This window comes from Ctenocephalides felis, unplaced genomic scaffold, assembly GCF_003426905.1.
Source record: "Ctenocephalides felis isolate EL2017-DRISC unplaced genomic scaffold, ASM342690v1 CF-g0.4_SCAFFOLD_00845, whole genome shotgun sequence".
Classification (NCBI taxonomy): Eukaryota; Metazoa; Arthropoda; class Insecta; order Siphonaptera; family Pulicidae; genus Ctenocephalides; species Ctenocephalides felis.
The window spans coordinates 10,017,343-10,035,675 of NW_020536999.1; the positions used below are offsets into that span (position 1 = coordinate 10,017,343).

General features: G+C 31.4%; 1 pseudogene; it reads left to right on the forward strand.

Annotated features, from left to right (window-relative positions):
* The first annotated feature begins 857 nt into the window (after positions 1–857).
* Positions 858–18,148, forward strand: LOC113377685 (annotated as a pseudogene).
* Positions 18,149–18,333: the final 185 nt, after the last annotated feature.

The following is an 18,333-nucleotide window of genomic DNA, read 5'->3' on the forward strand; positions in this document are numbered from 1 at the left end:
CATAACATTCTTCTTACTAAATTATCTAATCTTCTACTATCTTCACTTATTCACTTTTTTAAGAGTTATCTTCATAATCGTAAACAGTTGTCTATCTTAATGGATTCTTGAGCAACATTGAAAATATTAGTTCAGGTGTTCCTCAGGATCCATTCTTGGTCCACTACTATTTATTATTTTTATTAATGACATTTCTGATATTATTAGCTGTCCACATTTATTATTTGCAGATGATCTGAAACTATATCTCAAAATAAATCTATTGAATGACTGCTTATTATTACAGTCTCAACTTGACTTTTTCCAATCTTGGTGTATCTATTACAAATTACATCTAAATATATCAAAGTGCAAGATTCTTAGTTTTACACATAAGCGCGTTCCAATACTTTTTGATTATAAAATTTTCTAACACCAGCATTGATAGATGTAATAAATTTCAGATTTAGGAGTTTCTATTTGATCTGGTTTGTTTTTTCACAGATCATGTAACTGATATTTGTAATAGAGCACATCAATCTTTAGGTTTGATACTGAGAAATTGTAAACAATTTAAGTCTATCAATGCACTTCTTTGCATGTACTATTCTATTGTACGTTCAAAATTAGAATACGGTTAGATTATTTGGCATCCTCATCATATCAACAACTCTGATGCGATAGAGAAGGTTCACGAAAATTTCTGAAATACCTTTATTATAAAACATATAAAATTTACCCTGAACACAACACTTTACTAAAAGAATTTGGTATTCCTTCCCTTGCCTTATGTCGATTTATCTGTACAATTATGTTCTTATTTAAGCTTTGCAATAATTCTATAGACTGTCCTCTTATTCTCAATCAACTATCCTTTAATGTTCCAGGGCTATCTTCGCGTCACAATTATTTTTCAATTATCCTACTTCTAAATCTAATTTTCTCTAAATTCGCCAATTTTACTTATGTCTCTAACTTTAACTTAATTAATAATGAATAGATATTCACAACATTTCACCTAATCAAATAATCTTCATCTGTGCAAGTTAACCGTTTTATTTTCTTTTATGATATCTTATTATTTTATCGTATTCTGTTTATAAATAATATTGTTATATTCTGCATTATGTAATTTTATGTAAAGCATTTTATGTTAATAACTTATATATTGTAATTCAAATAAATAAATAAATAAATATTTATATTTTCCCCTTCTAGGACCAACCCTAAGACTGACCTCAGAAGTAATGCGCAGACTCTAGGAGCAGGCATAATGGATGCCAATAGTGAATATCGCCTGTCAGGCTGGTTAGCGCAGCAGGAAGACCAACACAGAATGTCTCTGTATCAATGTGATAATGGACTCACACCCTGGACACAAAGATGTGTCCGCAGGCTGATATCGTGCTGATTATTGGTTTAGGCGAAAGAGCTCCAAGTGTTGGAAAGGTAATAGATTTTTATTTTTCATTAATACCGATACCTACCACTGTTATTTAATTTAATTGTATTTTCAGATTGAGAAAGAGATTGAACGTTTGGGCAATGAGAACACCAAAGGAACTGGTGTTGCTCCATCGGAAGTCTTAGGTGCACCTTGCAGACCCCAGAAACACAGTTGCGTGGTTGAATATGAGAAACTGGGTTTCTTCACATCATCACATACAATGTCCAAAGAGGATGTTTACTAGGAAAAGCCAATATAGAATAGTAAGTATAAATGATACGTTCAAATATAGAATTCGCTTTACTAATTTTTTGTTTACTTTAGAATGAGTTGTACTCGAAAGTTTGATGTCAGAACCAAATCTCCATTCTGATTTCTCAAGATTAGCACGTTGGCTCACCGGAACTTCAGTTGGTCTGGTTCTCGGTGGAGGTGGAGCCAGAGGTGCTGCTCATGTTGGAATGGTCAGAGCTATACAGGTAAAAAAAAAAAAAAAATCCTTAGCATCATTTGCTTGTCCTCTGAAAATAAATGTAATTATCTAGTTACAATAAATGTAATTATCTAGTTACAAAGTGTGTTAATTTTAACAAATTGTATGTAAGGTTAATAATATATTAACTGTTTTTTACATTTTTCAGGAGGCTGGTATACCAATTGATATGGTAGGAGGAGTAAGCATAGGATCTTTCATCGGAGCACTGTGGTGCTCTGAGAAAAATATACGACTGTGACCCAAAAAGCTAGAGAATGGGCTAGGGTGAGCTCTAATTTTGCTCGATTGATTTAAATAAATATTTTACCTACAAAACTTTAACCCTTTTTTTAATTAGTTTTTTTTTTATCAGAAAACCAATCAATGGTGGAGAACCTTATTAGATCTTACCTATCCCATAACCTCAATGGTTTCCGGAAGGGATTTCAATCAGACAATTCGAGGTACATTCGGGGATACTCATATCGAAGATTTGTGGTTTACCATTCTCCACTCACCACGGACTTAACAGATAGTTTGTATGAGATTGCATAGACACGGTAAGTCAAATATTTCGATTTAAACTTGATTTTTGTTTGCTTGGGAGAAATAGTTTATTGAGAGATATATTGGGAATAAATAGTACTAGTCAACAAAAAATATAATTGACAATATGTTGCATTATGTATAATGCTCACTGAATCCTTCGGTTATCTTTTGCTTCTCATTCCCAAGTAACCGCCGTTAGACATTACTTCATGGGGGAGGATCTAGAATGCTATGAATCGTCTCTTAAATATACTTTCTTCCTTGTTAGTGCCATTTCTATAACAAATTTTTATGTTTTCAACTTCAGGGCAAAAAAATCAATAATGGAAATTTGGCATATTTTCTCTTTCAAGTCTTCTAAATATTTTAAAATATCTTAGAGAAAAATGAAATTTAAAGCGAAGGAAATCAGTTCTTTGTTTTGGGTATGTCGGGCTCAATACCGCCTCGGTTTAATGCATACTAAAACTTTTGCTTATTTTTTGCCTTTTATACCCAAAAAATCTGCCGTTAGGCAACACTGTGTGGGGGGAGGATCTAGAATGCTATGATCTCTCTCTTAATCACACTTTCATCCTAATTAGTTCATTTGTATGCATGTGTATTAGTATGTATATGCGGATACAATCTTACATCGACGATTTCAAGAGCACGGATCAACTGATTTGATTATTAAAAAACATTCGATTTCTATTGATACGGAGACGTGCTGATTAGTTTTTGGGAGAGTTTTCTATAACAAATTTTATGTTTTTCAACTTCAGGGCAAAAAAATAAATAATGGAATTTCGCATATTTTCTCTTTCAAGTCTTCTAAATATTTTAAAATATCTTAGAGAATAATGAAAGACAAAGCAAAGGAAATGCCTTAACGAATATCAGACTAGGTCTTTTGTCTGAGTATGTCGTGCTCAAGATCGCCTGTGTATAATACGTATTAAAAACCTTCGCTTATTTTCTGCCTTTTATACCCAGGAAACCGCCGTTAAACATTACTTCGTGGGGGAGGATCTAGAATACTATGATTCTCTGTCTTAATTATAGTTTTTTTACTAATTAGTGTCATTTGGATGGGTGTTATATGTACGTATATGCGGATACGATTTTACATCAATGATTTCAAGAGCACGGATCAACCGATTTGATTGATTAAATAAACGTTCGATTCATGATGATAAGAAAGCGTGCTTTGATTAGTTTTTGGTAAAGGCAGGTCTCGCCGTTTTGGATAGAATTTCTATAACAAATTTTATGTTTTTCACTTTAGGGCAAAAAATCAATATGAAATTTTTTGCATATTTTTTTTAGAATTTTTAAGAATACCTTAACAGAAAAATGAAAATTTGTAAATATTTTTTGTATAGCGAAGGCAATGCCTTTACGAATACCAGACTAGGTCTTTGTCTGGGTATGTCGGGTTTAATACAGCCTGGGTTTAACACCGACTAAATACTTTATGAGGAGAGGATCTAGAATGCTATGCTCTTGATTATACTTTCCTCCTAGTAAGTACACATGTTTTATGTGTATGTATGTGTGGATACATTCTTATATCGACGATTTCAAGGCACGGATCAACCGATTTGAATGATTCAAAAAACTTTCAATTCGTATTGAAAGGAGTCGTCATTTTACTTGTCTTAAGGCAAAATGCCACTCACACCTAGTTACAATTATAATTGTTGACAGTGCTATTTATTTAATATTTCAACTAGAGTTTATTTATATCCGGGCTAGAATTAGGGGCATCTTGTAATAGAATGAATTTTACACGTTATACAGTGGAACCCCGTTAATACGATTTTGCCTCGCATTATTTTCCGCATAATACGCCACCAGAAAAACGTCTTAACGGGGTTTCACTGTGTATAATAAATTCTTCACATGACAAATTTAATATATAGAATGTAGATTTTTCTTCGAATTAGTAAACAATTGTTTGTTGACAGTTTGGTACAATTTGATTTTCATGTATTAGTGTAGATTAGTTTTATATATTTTTATATATATACTTGGTGTTAACTAATGAGTTATGAAGCCAGAATTAATATAATTAAATTTTTGTTTTTCAAAATTTATCTTAATCATATTTAAGTATAGTTTGTTCGGCTTTGTAGATATTTTTATATTTTTTTAGTTGTGTTTGTACATCATTCATTATGTTTTGTAGCTAAACATTATTCATCAACTTATATAGGATCATAAATATATATATATATATATATATATATATATTTTCATACATATACAAATGTATATGGCTTTTATGTATATTTATTTCAATATTCGAGGAAGCAATTATTTTCCTTGTCGCTGAGCTTGACCAATGGGTTTTCCGTACCAAAAAATACTACTGCATTTTTTTATGTTTATGTTGTGTTTTGTGATTTTGTTTTGAGTTTTCTCTACTTTCTATCTTCAATTTTTTTTCTGTTCGAATAGCTTACGATTAGATTTTTTTCTTCGATGCAAAAAATACTTACAGCCTCGAGTGACAAATGTAATATAATTTTAACACTTATATTGTAATTAACATTTATAATTTGTTAAAAATTTCTGAATGTTATCGATTAAAAAATTGTGTCATTATACAATTTGTCACTCGTGGTGAAACATTTGCATACTTTTTTTACCTCGCAACTCATTTTTCTCAATTCTTTATAAAATCTTATTTTAGCTTTTTTCAGGATGACTTTTCTCCTCTACTTTTTAAAGTGCAGATTTTGACAACGTTCATAAAATTCACAAAAAATTCTTCAAACGCCCAACCATACGTTTTTATGTTGTTTTTATTTATTTTTTTTACAAATTTTGATGGTAATTTTTCAATATCGCGTATAAAATTGTCTAGTAAATTTTATATAACATTTTCGAAATGAATTTTATTTCTGGCTTCTTTTAATATTACATTTTAATGTTGTAAGTAAAATGTTTTACAGGTGCGCATTAATATCACATATAAATGTTTTCATATTAATATATATATATATATATATATATATATATATATATCAAAAATATATAACTATATAAGCATGTATCATATGTATGTAATTAATATGACTTATATATTTATAATTAACATAAATGACGAGGGCTGCATTAAAATTTTTATAAAATATCTTATAAATTATTAATATTTAAAAAAATATTATATTATATTTAGAAAAATGATTTCAAATGCTTACATGCTTGCTATCATAAAATATTACACAAAAATACACAAATTATATGTGCTTTCTCTCATAACGGCATGAAAAACAAAAATAATCATTGTAATTATAAGTATTTACTGAATGCTTATTAAAATTATATATACATATATTGTTATTAACATCTAATTATATGTACGGAATTATATTCACTTAAAACATCAAATTTGAACTCAAATTTGAGGGGTTTAGTTAGATGAGACTCTTTTGAGGTTCAAATATTTTTGAACGGTTTTTGTTGAAAACCAAATTCAATTTTTTTCGCCAAAAGCTTTCTTTTATCAAAATCAAGTTAAAAATGCGACAGATTTTTTATTAAATATTTACTTTACATCAACTGTCATGCACTAATTTGAAGAAAAGTCAATACAACAAAGATTTTGTACAAAATTTTGTAATCATTTTTTACAATTTGTTATGTGAGTTAAATTTTTATTTGTGAATTCAATATTGAGATTGAATTGCAATTATTGAAGTAGAACGTACTGGTATTTTTTAAAATTTAATTTTTTAAAATTTAATTTTTTAAAATTATACAATTTTTTAGAATTGTATAATTCTAAATTTAATGTTGAAATACGTATTGACAAAATCAGACAATATAAATAAAAAAACTGATTTTTTTTAGAAAATTTATCATGAAATCTGTACGTTTTGGCTATAGTTCTAGCCTTCATACAGTAGTAAATAAAATTAAATTTAGGAACTAAAATATGTAAAAGTAGAATTTGAGAAAATGCAAAGAGAAAAGTAGAAGGTTCTTACATTTTGCTTATCCTGATATTAAAAACAAAAAAATCAATAATTCATAGTAAGCTGGACTTAAAACTTTTGTATTTTTAATATTTTCAAAATTTTACTAAAATAAACATTTTTACAAAAGTCACTTTGGGGGCGTCCATTAGTCACGTGATCGATTTTTTCAAGGATTTTTGGACTCCCTCCAACTTGGTGATATTCAAAATCAGAATCAAAATTTTAGTATTTTTTTTTCCTTTCACATGGAACGTCTTAGAAATCCGCTTTTCAAATTAACTGTTTAAATTGCGACTCAATTTATATTGGTGAATCTAGGCAAAATTTAATAAAATGAGTTTAACAACATAAATACAATTTTCAAGTCTCAATTAATTTAAAATTATACTTTACATGTACACAATAAAGCATAGTATAGACTTTTTCAGACCTGACTATATTATTTGTTGAAGAAAATTTATTCAAAATAAAAAACAAGCTTGCTGTGCGATATAAATATCTGTTTTTTGCATTGTATTTAGAAATTTAATTAGCAAGACAAAAGTGTGTCGATTTATTAAATCTTAGTTGGTGACACCAATATAAATTGTTTCGCAGTCTAAACAATTAATTTAAAAAAACAGATTTCTAAGACGTTGAATGTTGAATGAAGAAAACACATTAAAATTTTGGTAAAAATATATATTTCTAAAATTTTGTTTTTATTATATATCCAGCTAGTCTACACATCATACACATAGCACACTTATGGGGCAATTCTGCCGTAAGAGAGTTCATAAAATAGCGTTGCCATGGCAACGCTCTCTTATGCTTGTTCTTGATAGTGAAAATTATGAAAATGTCCACCTATTTGTCGTGCGATCAGGCGTATTTTACATATAAACAAACAAGGCATAATGTTATAATAACATAATCAGCAATGTTGCAGTTATCATAACATTCTCTTTTGTTTTGTTTGTATGTAAAATACGTATGATCGCACGGCACATAGATAGACATTTTCATAAGTTTTAATATTAATAAATAAACATAAAATAGCGTTGCCATGACATAGTTATGTTACGGCAGAATTGCCCCATAAGTATCCAAGTCGAGAGTATCATGGAACTACATTTGAATTTTGTATTCTTTCTGTATTTTTAAAATTTAACTCACATACCTACGAATTGTACAAATGACTTTCGTCCCAAAACACACTACTTCTTGTTACCGAATTAATATGAATCGAGTGTTGCGTCTTTAACCGTTACGTTACCGTTACGTTATTGTTACGTTGTCGTGATCGTGTTTGCATCCAGGTTCGCTGTGGCGCTACGTCCGCGCGTCGATGAGCCTGAGCGGCTACATGCCGCCCCTTTGCGATCCCGCCGACGGACATCTGCTCATGGACGGAGGATACGTCAACAATTTACCAGGTATACGAGGATAAACAGGAGAGATTTATTTTGCCGGAAAACTGACAGTCCTTTTAGTCCAACAGCCAGTAAACTATTTGACTAACCTATTTTCTCAAAGCTAGAAATTTTTTAATGATATTTTATTATCGGGACATTGAGAAAGTGCCGGTCTGGCAGGCATTTCGCGATTGCGTCTTCATCCCTTGAGCTTTTGAAAATGTAAAATTTTTTTTTTAACTTGCTTTCACAAGGCTATAATTTTAATGTGTTGTAATTTATATATGTTTAAGTGCAAAAATAAATTGACAGACAATTCGGACGAATCGAAGATGCAATCGCGAAATGCCTGCCAGACCGGCACTTTCTTAATATACCGATAATAAAATATCATTTAAAAAATTTCTAGCTTTGAGAAAACAGGTTAGTCAAATAGTTCACTGGCTCTTCGACTATTTTGAAATTACATAACACACGAAGGCTTTCTCGCATTAGCATTCTCTTTGTTAAAAAATATTATTTGAAGTGTAATTGCTATTCTGGTTCACATGTTTTATGTTATATCGCAAGGAACCGATGTTCAATAACGTTAGTTGCACGTCTTGTTTATTAACTTCCCGAAGTTTAAGTTTTTATAAAAAAATCCGATTCGCTAACTTTATGTTTTCTCGACGTTTCAAGACATTCTGAGTCGAACGAGACCAACTTTTGGAAAAAGTATATGTGCGTGTGTGTGTGTGTGAACAGACTTTTTGCCGTAAATCGAAGTTTTCTCAGAAACGGCTGGACCGATTTCAAAAATTAAAAACCCAGTTATTTAAGCTTAAATTATGTAAGAAACTCGGAATTCTAGATACCCAGCTGTACGCTGATACCGTTCGATGTATCTCGATGAGGACTTGCGTTTGTCAGTTTTGAGCGACGATCGGCCAAGCCGTTTCTTTGTAAATAGCAGAAAAGTGAAAACTTTTTTGTCTACGTTTTAGCCCGCATTTCTGAATCGATTTTGAAAATCAAAAACCGTTCGAAAGATATTGGTTGGGAATCGTGCTGATTAGTTTTTGGTAGAGATCGGCCGGGCCGTTTTTTTGTGTTAAAAGTGTTAAAAAATTTTTTTTCGACGATTTTTATTATTTTTTTTTTTTGATGGTAGATACCATAGTCTTATAGATCATACTAAAATACTACGGTCCTACGGCAAGTCGTTTAATTTTGAAAATTCATCAAAGTTTGCAAAAATTAGTATCGTTTTTTGGCGTTTGTCAAAATTAAAACTTTCATCGACTTTTGCTCAAAAACGACTGAACCGATTTCAAAAATTTCAAAGCCAATCGATGTATTTTGATGTGGATTATCATTTCTCAGTTTTGTGCAACGATCGGCCAAGCCGTTTCTTTGTAATTTGTAAAAAAGTATTAAGATTTTCGTCCACATTTAAGCTCATACTACCGAATCGATTTAAAAAAATCAAAATCTGTTCGAAAGGTATTAGGGAATGATCGGGATTAGTTTTAGGTGAAAATCTACCGATTCTTGCAACTATCTGTTGAAAAAAAAAATTGGCTGATTTTTATGAAGCATTTTTGGCCGATATATATCATGATCTTATAGAACTTTCTGAAATATTACGGCCTTACAAGTAGTTTAATTTTAAAAATTCATCAAAGTGTGAGAAAATGAGTAGTTTTTGTAATGTTTGTTAAAATGAAAATTAGACGATATACTTGGCATAACGATAGAGTACTTAGTCTTAATAAACATACTAAACCCTAAATTAAAGTCCTACGGAAACTGGTTCAATTATAAAAATGATTGATTTTTGAAAATTTTCTTTTAGAAAATACTCCGAGTTAACGTGTTCGTTCGCTTTCAAATATGTGTAATAAATCCACTAGAAATACTTTTAATCACTCATAAATTAATTAATTTTTTTATTGATTAAGTCGATTATTTACACATATCGGGGAGGATCATGTAACTTGCCTTAAGTCAAAATACCAATACAACTGCTTAATTTTAATACTTAAGTGTGCCTAAGACATAAAACATGTATCCGAGACTTTAATATTGCACTTATATTAAAATTTTGAACGATTTAAGTGTAAATTTTATATTTTGCCTTCGGCATGATGTAATTCCAATCCCCAACCCGATTCCATCCCCAAACAATTTATTTCAGCATTCAGAGTTGTAAAGATGGTAAAACCAAGGTAAACTTATTTTAATGATTTCTATATTAATATTATTTTATTAATAATAAGTTAACGATTTTTTGCGAGCGCAACTCACTATTGACACACACACTCATTATTATGTATGTATGTACTATCTAGAAGTTAGCCAGAAATAAATGTTCGTATTTATTTATTAATTTAAGATCAAATTTAATATTATTATTATTATTGGCAGGTAAGTGTCTCTCATATTTTTATTATTCATTTTATTTCTATTTTGGTGCTGGTTTTTCTCTACACTTTGCAGTCGGTAAAATTTTCATGGACACATTTCTCTGGCGCACTGGATTTTCATAATTATTTTCTTGTCCTGCATGTTTAGTACTAACTTTTTTTAGTCGATTGCCGGATGATAAAGTTTTTTTTTTTGCAAAATTCGTGTTGTCAGAATTTCTACCAAGGGAGAGTCTGTTATTAAAAAAAAATGTTCCAAAACGTGATACAATCGTTGATATCAAAACAGACGTGGCGGTTACGTAACTTGGACGTCACTATTGTGATGTCTGTCTCACTACCCCGTGGTTAGAGTCATGGGATTTGAATCAGGGGTCCAGGTTTGATATTTGTTCCGGTCAGCCTGGTGTCAAGCAGTAATGACATCGGTTTTTACTTGAAAGTATAGATAACAATATGTATCCAGGTGAAAATAGTCTTGCTCGGCGCCAATAAAATTTTTTCTCACTTTGGGTTAACATCTTTAAAAACCGACGTGGTTAGTCAAGCCAAATCATCACATCTTACAGGATCCTTAAAAAAACTAATGTGATGTTATTTTGTGGCACGAATACATAACGGTTTCGTTTATGTTACATTTTTAAATTAGGGAATAAACCATTTTGTTTCTTTAATGCTACCTAAAAATTTAATGAAATTTAATAAATAAAATCATCAGAACTTACAGAATCCTTAAAAAATTCAACGTGATGTTTGGTTGTTGGATTACGTAACGTTTACGATTACGTTACGTTTTGTTTATATTACATTTTTAAATTAAACCTTTTTGTTTCTTTGATGCTATCTAAAAATTTGATAAAATTTTATAAATTAAATCATCAGAACTTATAGGATCCTTAATATAATTAACGTGATGTTTGGTTGTAGGATTACGTAACGGTTTCGTTTATGTTACATTTTTAAATTATGAAATAAACCGTTTTGTTACATTGATGCTACCTAAAAATTTAATAAAATATAGTAAATTAAATAATCAGAACTGTAGGATTCTTAAAAAATCTAATGTGATTGTGTTTTGATGCATTAATACGTAACAGTTTCAAATACGTAACAGTTTTGAATAATGGAATAAACCTTTTTGTTTCTTTGATGCTATCTAAAAATTTAATAAATCAAATCATCAGAACTTACAGGATCCTTAAAAAAAATACCGTGATGTTTGGTTTAATTTGGTTTGACGTAGGACTACGTAACGGTTTCGTTTATGTTACATTTTTAAATAATGAGATAAACCTTTTTGTTTCTTTGATGCTACCTAAAGTTTTAATAAAATTTAATAAATCAAATCATCGGAACTTACAGGATTCTTAAACAAATTAACGTGATGTTTGTTGTAGGATTACGTAACGGTTTCGTTTATGTTACATTTTTAAATCATGGAATAAAAGTTTTTACTACCTAATAATTTAACGAAAGTTCTTGTAGATGTATTGGCAACTAAGTAAGTGCGGATTTTTTTAGAATATTAAAGACAATTTTTTGAAATGTATTTTCCATTTTGATCAAAGACCTTTTGCCATTTATTAGGCAGCATTATAATCTCGCCTTTATACAATTTCTGTTTTTTATCAGCGAATCAGTTCATCAGTTGGTACTTCGTCTTAAACAATACTTGCTGATGACAATTTCTGCAAGTGCAGAGGTTGATCTAAATTTTCAAGTAATAATTTTTAGTCATTAGCGAATCAGGTTTCATCCAAAATTCAGTATTTCGTCTTTAAGAATATTTGCTGATATAAATTTTTAATCATAAGTGAAAACAGTTCAATAAAATTTCTGTAATTCGTCTTTAAGAACATCTGCTGATGTTAAATTTCAATCATCAACGAAGCAATTCATATAATTTTAGCAATTTTCTTCTTAAGAAACACTGTCAATGACAGTGTTTGATTATTTTCCTGCTGATGACAATTTTTGTTCCCCATAAATTAGGTAAATTATCGGTTTAATACATCAGACTCTCCCATTCGCCCTTCGTTTAATTAATTCTTTCACCTTTCCCGATGTTGGTTAAGCTCGGCAACAACTCAAAACTTCAATTTGCATATTTCTCCGAGAAATTACTTTGTGTCCTGATAAATTTCTATCACTATTTCATTCCTGGTGCCATCAGGAATCGTTTGGCGTTACGTTCGCGCCAGTATGACAGTTGCGGGCGTGTTTCCGCCAATGTGCGACCCTCAGGATGGACATTTGTTGGTCGATGGGTGCTATGTGAACAATGTACCAGGTAACGAGAAATTATTAGAATTATCTACATATATATAAAAATAAGTTGGGTTTTCCTTCCTGACGATGTAACTCCTGACAAGAACGCACGAATCGATTTCGACAATTTTGCATTCGTTGGAAAGGTCTCGGGCTCCGCCAAGGTTTATAGCTAAGAAAATTAGTGGTGCCTTAATGCAAATTGCTGGAACTTCACGCACCGTAATTAAAAATTCGAGTAATGACATTAGTGAGAATTATCAGAATTATGTTTGGTTAAGTCAACGAGCAATTCTGGCCGCAAAGAATGATGATGTACACGAACTGAATTTCACCATTTAATCAAAAATTGCTGGCGATTTGGTGACATACCAATGATTCCGACTGGTCTTTCGTTTGACTTTGACAATTAACAAGTCGCAAGACCAATCGCTCAGTGTTTGCGCGATAAATTTCAAATAGATTATTTAGAAAATCATTGTTTTTCACATGGGCAGTTATACGTTGCCTGTTCACGAGCTGGAAAACCATCCGCTTTGTTTGTGTTAACGTCAGACCAAAAAACAAAAAATGTGGTTTACCAAAGAGCACTTCAATGAAATGGATAATTTGCGGATTTACTTTCATTTACTTGGAGAAGTTCAACTGAAAAACACTTCATTTTTGTAATCGAAATAAATTCATTACTGTCGTGCAATAAAATCAAATTTTTCCTTTTCAAATATAAAACAAACAAAAAATTTCTTCATTTTTCTCACGAAACCGTCTGGTGGCGAAACGGAGTTCGTCGGGTAAACGAGGTAATAACAGAGTTGAAAGAGGTAGTTCGTAAGGGTTTTAATAAAACTCCAACAAGCAATTCTCAGAGTTACACCTCAGTTGTGGGACTGTTAAAATTAAAAGGACTGCCAGTATATACACAGGGTATTCCAGAATTTCTAACGGTTATTTTTGGATGTGGTAATATAATTTAGTTATTTACCGTCACGGTTCCATAATTAAAATGAACAAAAAGGATAAACATTGATCACAATAACTAAAAAATTGTCATAGTTTGACCAAAACTTTAGGTTGCACTTAAAAGCTCATAATTTTCAAAGTGCATGGATTAATTTTTTTTTCATGTTTTAACTTCCCGTAGCGTAGTTATAGCAATGGGCCGATTATCGAAAATGAAAATTTTTGCATTTCTCGACGCTTTGAAGTTTTCTGAACATTTTGGCATACCTCAGAAAAAATGGATGTGTGTGTGTGTTTTGTATTCGCATTTTTTTGTCCACGTTTTCTGGCGTACGGATATTTCATTACGGTACGGGAAGTTCCAGCAATTTGCCTTAAGGAACAATGCTATACACCACTAGTTTACGATTACGGTTTCAAAGTTTAAATGAACGAAAGTAATAAAAATTGATCATACTAACTGAATTATTGTCACAGTTTGATCAAAGCTCTTAAAAGCTCATAATTTTCAAAGTGCATGGATTATTTTTTTCCAATTTTTGACATCTTTGTTTCGGCTTGACGTTGAGTTCTGGGATACCCTGTATATATAACTGGATCTAAATAGACTTAAACAGCGCAATAATATTATTAGCTCACAGTGATCGCCATAATCGAGTATAAAATATGATGGTTGTTTAATTTTGAAATTTCTGTACACAAAAACTTTTTATTACTCAAGAAAGAGCAAAAATATTTCGAAGTTAGGTACTTTTGGTCACTTTAGTAAGACCAGGAAGTCCAAAACAGATTAAGCCAGTGACGTACTAAAAACATTATATTTTTTAAAATCAAACCTGGTAACTTTGGTCTTTCTAGTTGACTAGGAAGTCCTTAACCGATTAAGGCAGGGATGTACCCGAAGTATTATATTTTCCATGTTTGAATCAGATGTCTTTGGTCTCTCTAACTGACCAGTAAGTCCTTAAACATTTAAGACAGTGATGTACCAAAAATATTATATTCTCCATGTTTAAATCAGATGACTTTGGTCTCTCCAATTGACCAGGAAGTTCTTAACTGTTTAAGACAGTGACTTATCACACATATTATATTTACCATTTTCAAGTCTGAGTATTTTGGTCTCTTAATCTGATGTGACCAGAAAGACTCCCGCCAAAACAAATTATGGCAGAGGCAAGACTCTTATTTTTTTCAAAAATCTGGCAAAAATCTGGTAATTTTGGTCTTTACAACTGATATGACCAGGAACTCCAAAAACGATTAAGGCATTGACATGGTCGATTCTCTAAAAATGTTGGCTGCATCTTAGAAAAATAGGTAGAACATGAAACTTTGGGTTCAAAAAAAAAATTATCCTTCATGATAAACTTAGCAAGGTTTAGAAAAACAAGTGAAACAAGCATCATTGAGTCCAAAAATAAATTACATTGCTAAAGGAATGCAGGTTTTTCTTCATGATAATCTTAACGGTTGAGGAAAATAGGAGTTGAACAAAAATTTGGGCACACAAATCAATTTGAAAGAATAACAGTATCAACACTAAGGGCAATACAATAGTCATTTAGCAAACTAACAAATTTTTCACAACTACACACCATTGTTATATAGTATTGAAGATTAGGAGCTTTTGTGATTGTAGTATTGACAAGGAATAAAATTTGATGTTTAAATTTAACGATGATAGTGCTTTATAGTAACTAAGATGTTGCAAGAAATTATGCAAAAGATGAAATGAAAAGATTTATTTCTGGAAAAAAGGTTAAGGTACTAATGAAGAAATACCTGCAAATAAATAATTAGACACAACTAAAAAAATACTCTAACAAATTTTCCACAACTACACACCATTGGGATATAGTATTGAAGATTGGCAGCTTTTGGTAACTGTAGCATTGACAAGAAATAAAATTGGGAGTTTTGATGAAGCTTGAAAATGGTATTTTCTTACCTAACCAATTTTCAAAGAAAAAGAACTTTTTTAAGGATCCAAAGGTAAAAATGCTCCGAAACGTTGATTGCAGAAAATAAAGTAAAAAGATGACATGGAAAGATTTAATTCTGGAGAAAAGGTGAAGATACTAACGAAGAAATACCTTCAAATAAATTATTAGGACTACCTTGGAATGCTGGACTATTCAGAATGTTAACCAAAACTAAATTTGAAAGGTAGATTATCTAGATACTAGATTTAAGGGTAGTTAACCATCTTTCTAACCACATAACCATTCAGTTCCATCAAAAACTCTCCAGAGACTTTTGAATTCATCAGCATCAAAGGGATACACCGTTCAATATTGTTGTCGCAAACTATTTAGTCGTTTCAGTAACGTTTTTGAATTCATTTTGCAACCAGCTTCAGCTAATTTTCTTGGAAGTAGTGCAATTTGAAAATCAAATTATAAACCAGTTTTGAAATTGGTCACTGGCGAAAAACACTTTAGGACTAACCTGATATCATTGCAAGGCATTAGGAAATAATTTAAATAAAAATCCGTTGTTCTGTGATCAGTTCACAGATTTGCTTACAGGTCTATAAATATCTAATAGAATATATAATCAAGTACACTATTGTATCACACCTTTTATATTTAAAATTATTATTATTGTATTGATAGAACAGATATGAGGGATGATATACCGCAGGTAAAAATCCGAACAAAATCGAAAGTGCACATTCATAATTATTGCAATATATGTCTTTATACACACAATGCCCAAAATAGTGATTGCGCTCCTAAAAGTCTTAACTTATTTATTTAATTATTTTTTAACTTATTTATTATTTTTATTTACAACAATCTTTTACCCTTTAGCCGATGTGATGAGAGCTCAAGGAGCTCACAGCATTTTAGCCATCGATGTGGGTTCTCAAGACGACACCGACTTGACCGATTATGGTGACAATTTATCAGGCTGGTGGCTTCTGTGGAAACGATGGAACCCCTTTACGGAACCCGTCAAGGTTCCCAATCTTCCCGACATACAGTCCAGATTGGCATACGTTTCATGCGTGCGCCAGTTAGAGGTAATAGAGGAAAAAACACATGAACATTTACAGATATGAATTTTATCTTATTTTTTTTTCCTTTAGGAGGTGAAAGCCAGTGACTACTGTGAATACCTAAGGCCTCCGATAGATCGATACAAGACTTTACAATTTGGATCATTCGATGAAATCAAGGATGTCGGATATAGGTATGAAAGGCTTATTTTGAAGACCAACGCAAAAGTGGAGCCTTGCCGAAATTTAGGAGTGGAGCTGCTAGTAATAATAGGACTGCTGAACCAACGCAACCTGAGTAAGTAGAAATAAAATAGTAGTGTATGGCATCCTGTCTTAAGTCAAATTGCTGGAACTTCCCGTACCGTAACGAAATATCCGAGAAATTTTAAACGTTTTCAAATATATTATTACAAATACTGTAACTTTCATTATTTTTGCAATATTGTTATATCTGAGCAAATCAAATGTAAATCATAAATCATAAATCAATTTATCTCCAGAACATCAACAATCGTCATTTCATTTCGAATTCAATTTCAAAAAAAAAATAGTTACCTAATTTGCACAAAATTGAAAAAGTGCTCCCGTATAGTCACAGTCTAAACGCACTTGCAAATAATTCTGTGTGACATTTTCACTTATACTGTGCTTAGCTTGGCGGCATTTTCACATTTTTCAATAGTTTTCACAAAATTGGAAAACTGTGCTCCAGTACATAAACAGTCTAAACGCACTTGGGTGAACATTTGCACCAGAGTGGCGCTTAGACTGTGCTTAGCCTGGGTCATTTTTCAATTTTTAAACCAAAATTACAAAAATATTTTATGGAAAATAAAAAAAGATGTAATAATTTTTTATCCTCAAAAGCAATTGTTTTGTCAATACAAGCAGAGAAAGTTTTTAGATCATTCAATTCCGACGCTTAGTTCACTCAAAAACTGCCATTTTTGCACATTTAGCTCTGTATCTTCGAAATGGCGGGACCTGTCTTTGCCAAAAACTAATCACCTCTTCTCCCAATCATTATAAATCTAATGTTTTTTAGATCATTCAAATCCGATACTCCGTTCTCTCAAAAACTCGATTAGTATTTTCTGCACTCTTTGCTCCGTATCTCCGTAACGGCTGGACTGCCTTTTTGCCAAAAATTAATCAGCACATCTCCCTATCAATAGGAATCGAATATTTTCTAAACCATTCAAATCGGTTGATCCATGCGCCCGAAAACGTGGACGAAAAAATGCGGACATACAAAACACACACACACACACATCCATTTTTCTGAGGTAGCCATGTAGTAAAATGTTTAGTAACCTTCAAAACGTCGAGAAATGCAAAAATTTTCATTTTCAATCATCAGTTTTATGTGTAAAATACGCCTGATCGCACAGCAGTTAGACATTTTCAGAGTTTTTTCAACCAAGAGGACAAGCATAAGATAGAGTTACCATAACAACGCTATCTTATCGTCTATGTTCCGGCAGAATTGACCCATTAATCACCTGTCACTTTATTGAAATTTCTCTAATATTATCTTTTAAATATCAGGTTCACATTTACCGATTTGGCTCAAATGATGTGCCAAGTACCGAGATATTTAGACACCTATTCAGATTCATCGAGTTCTGATGATGAGTACGAAGAAGAGGGACCGGATACAGATCAGAACCATCAGGAAGGAGCTATCATGTAAGTTTTCAATCCTAATTTGAAGATTAAAGAAATTTAATCTCGCTAGGATAAGAAAGCTTTTGCAAAAAGCCTTAAAATGCAATGATAAAAAATAAAAAACGACACCGAGTTCATGTTGTGTCATCCTCTTAATAAACCTTTAAATTAATATTTATTATGATACATACGTTCATTGAATCTTAAAAA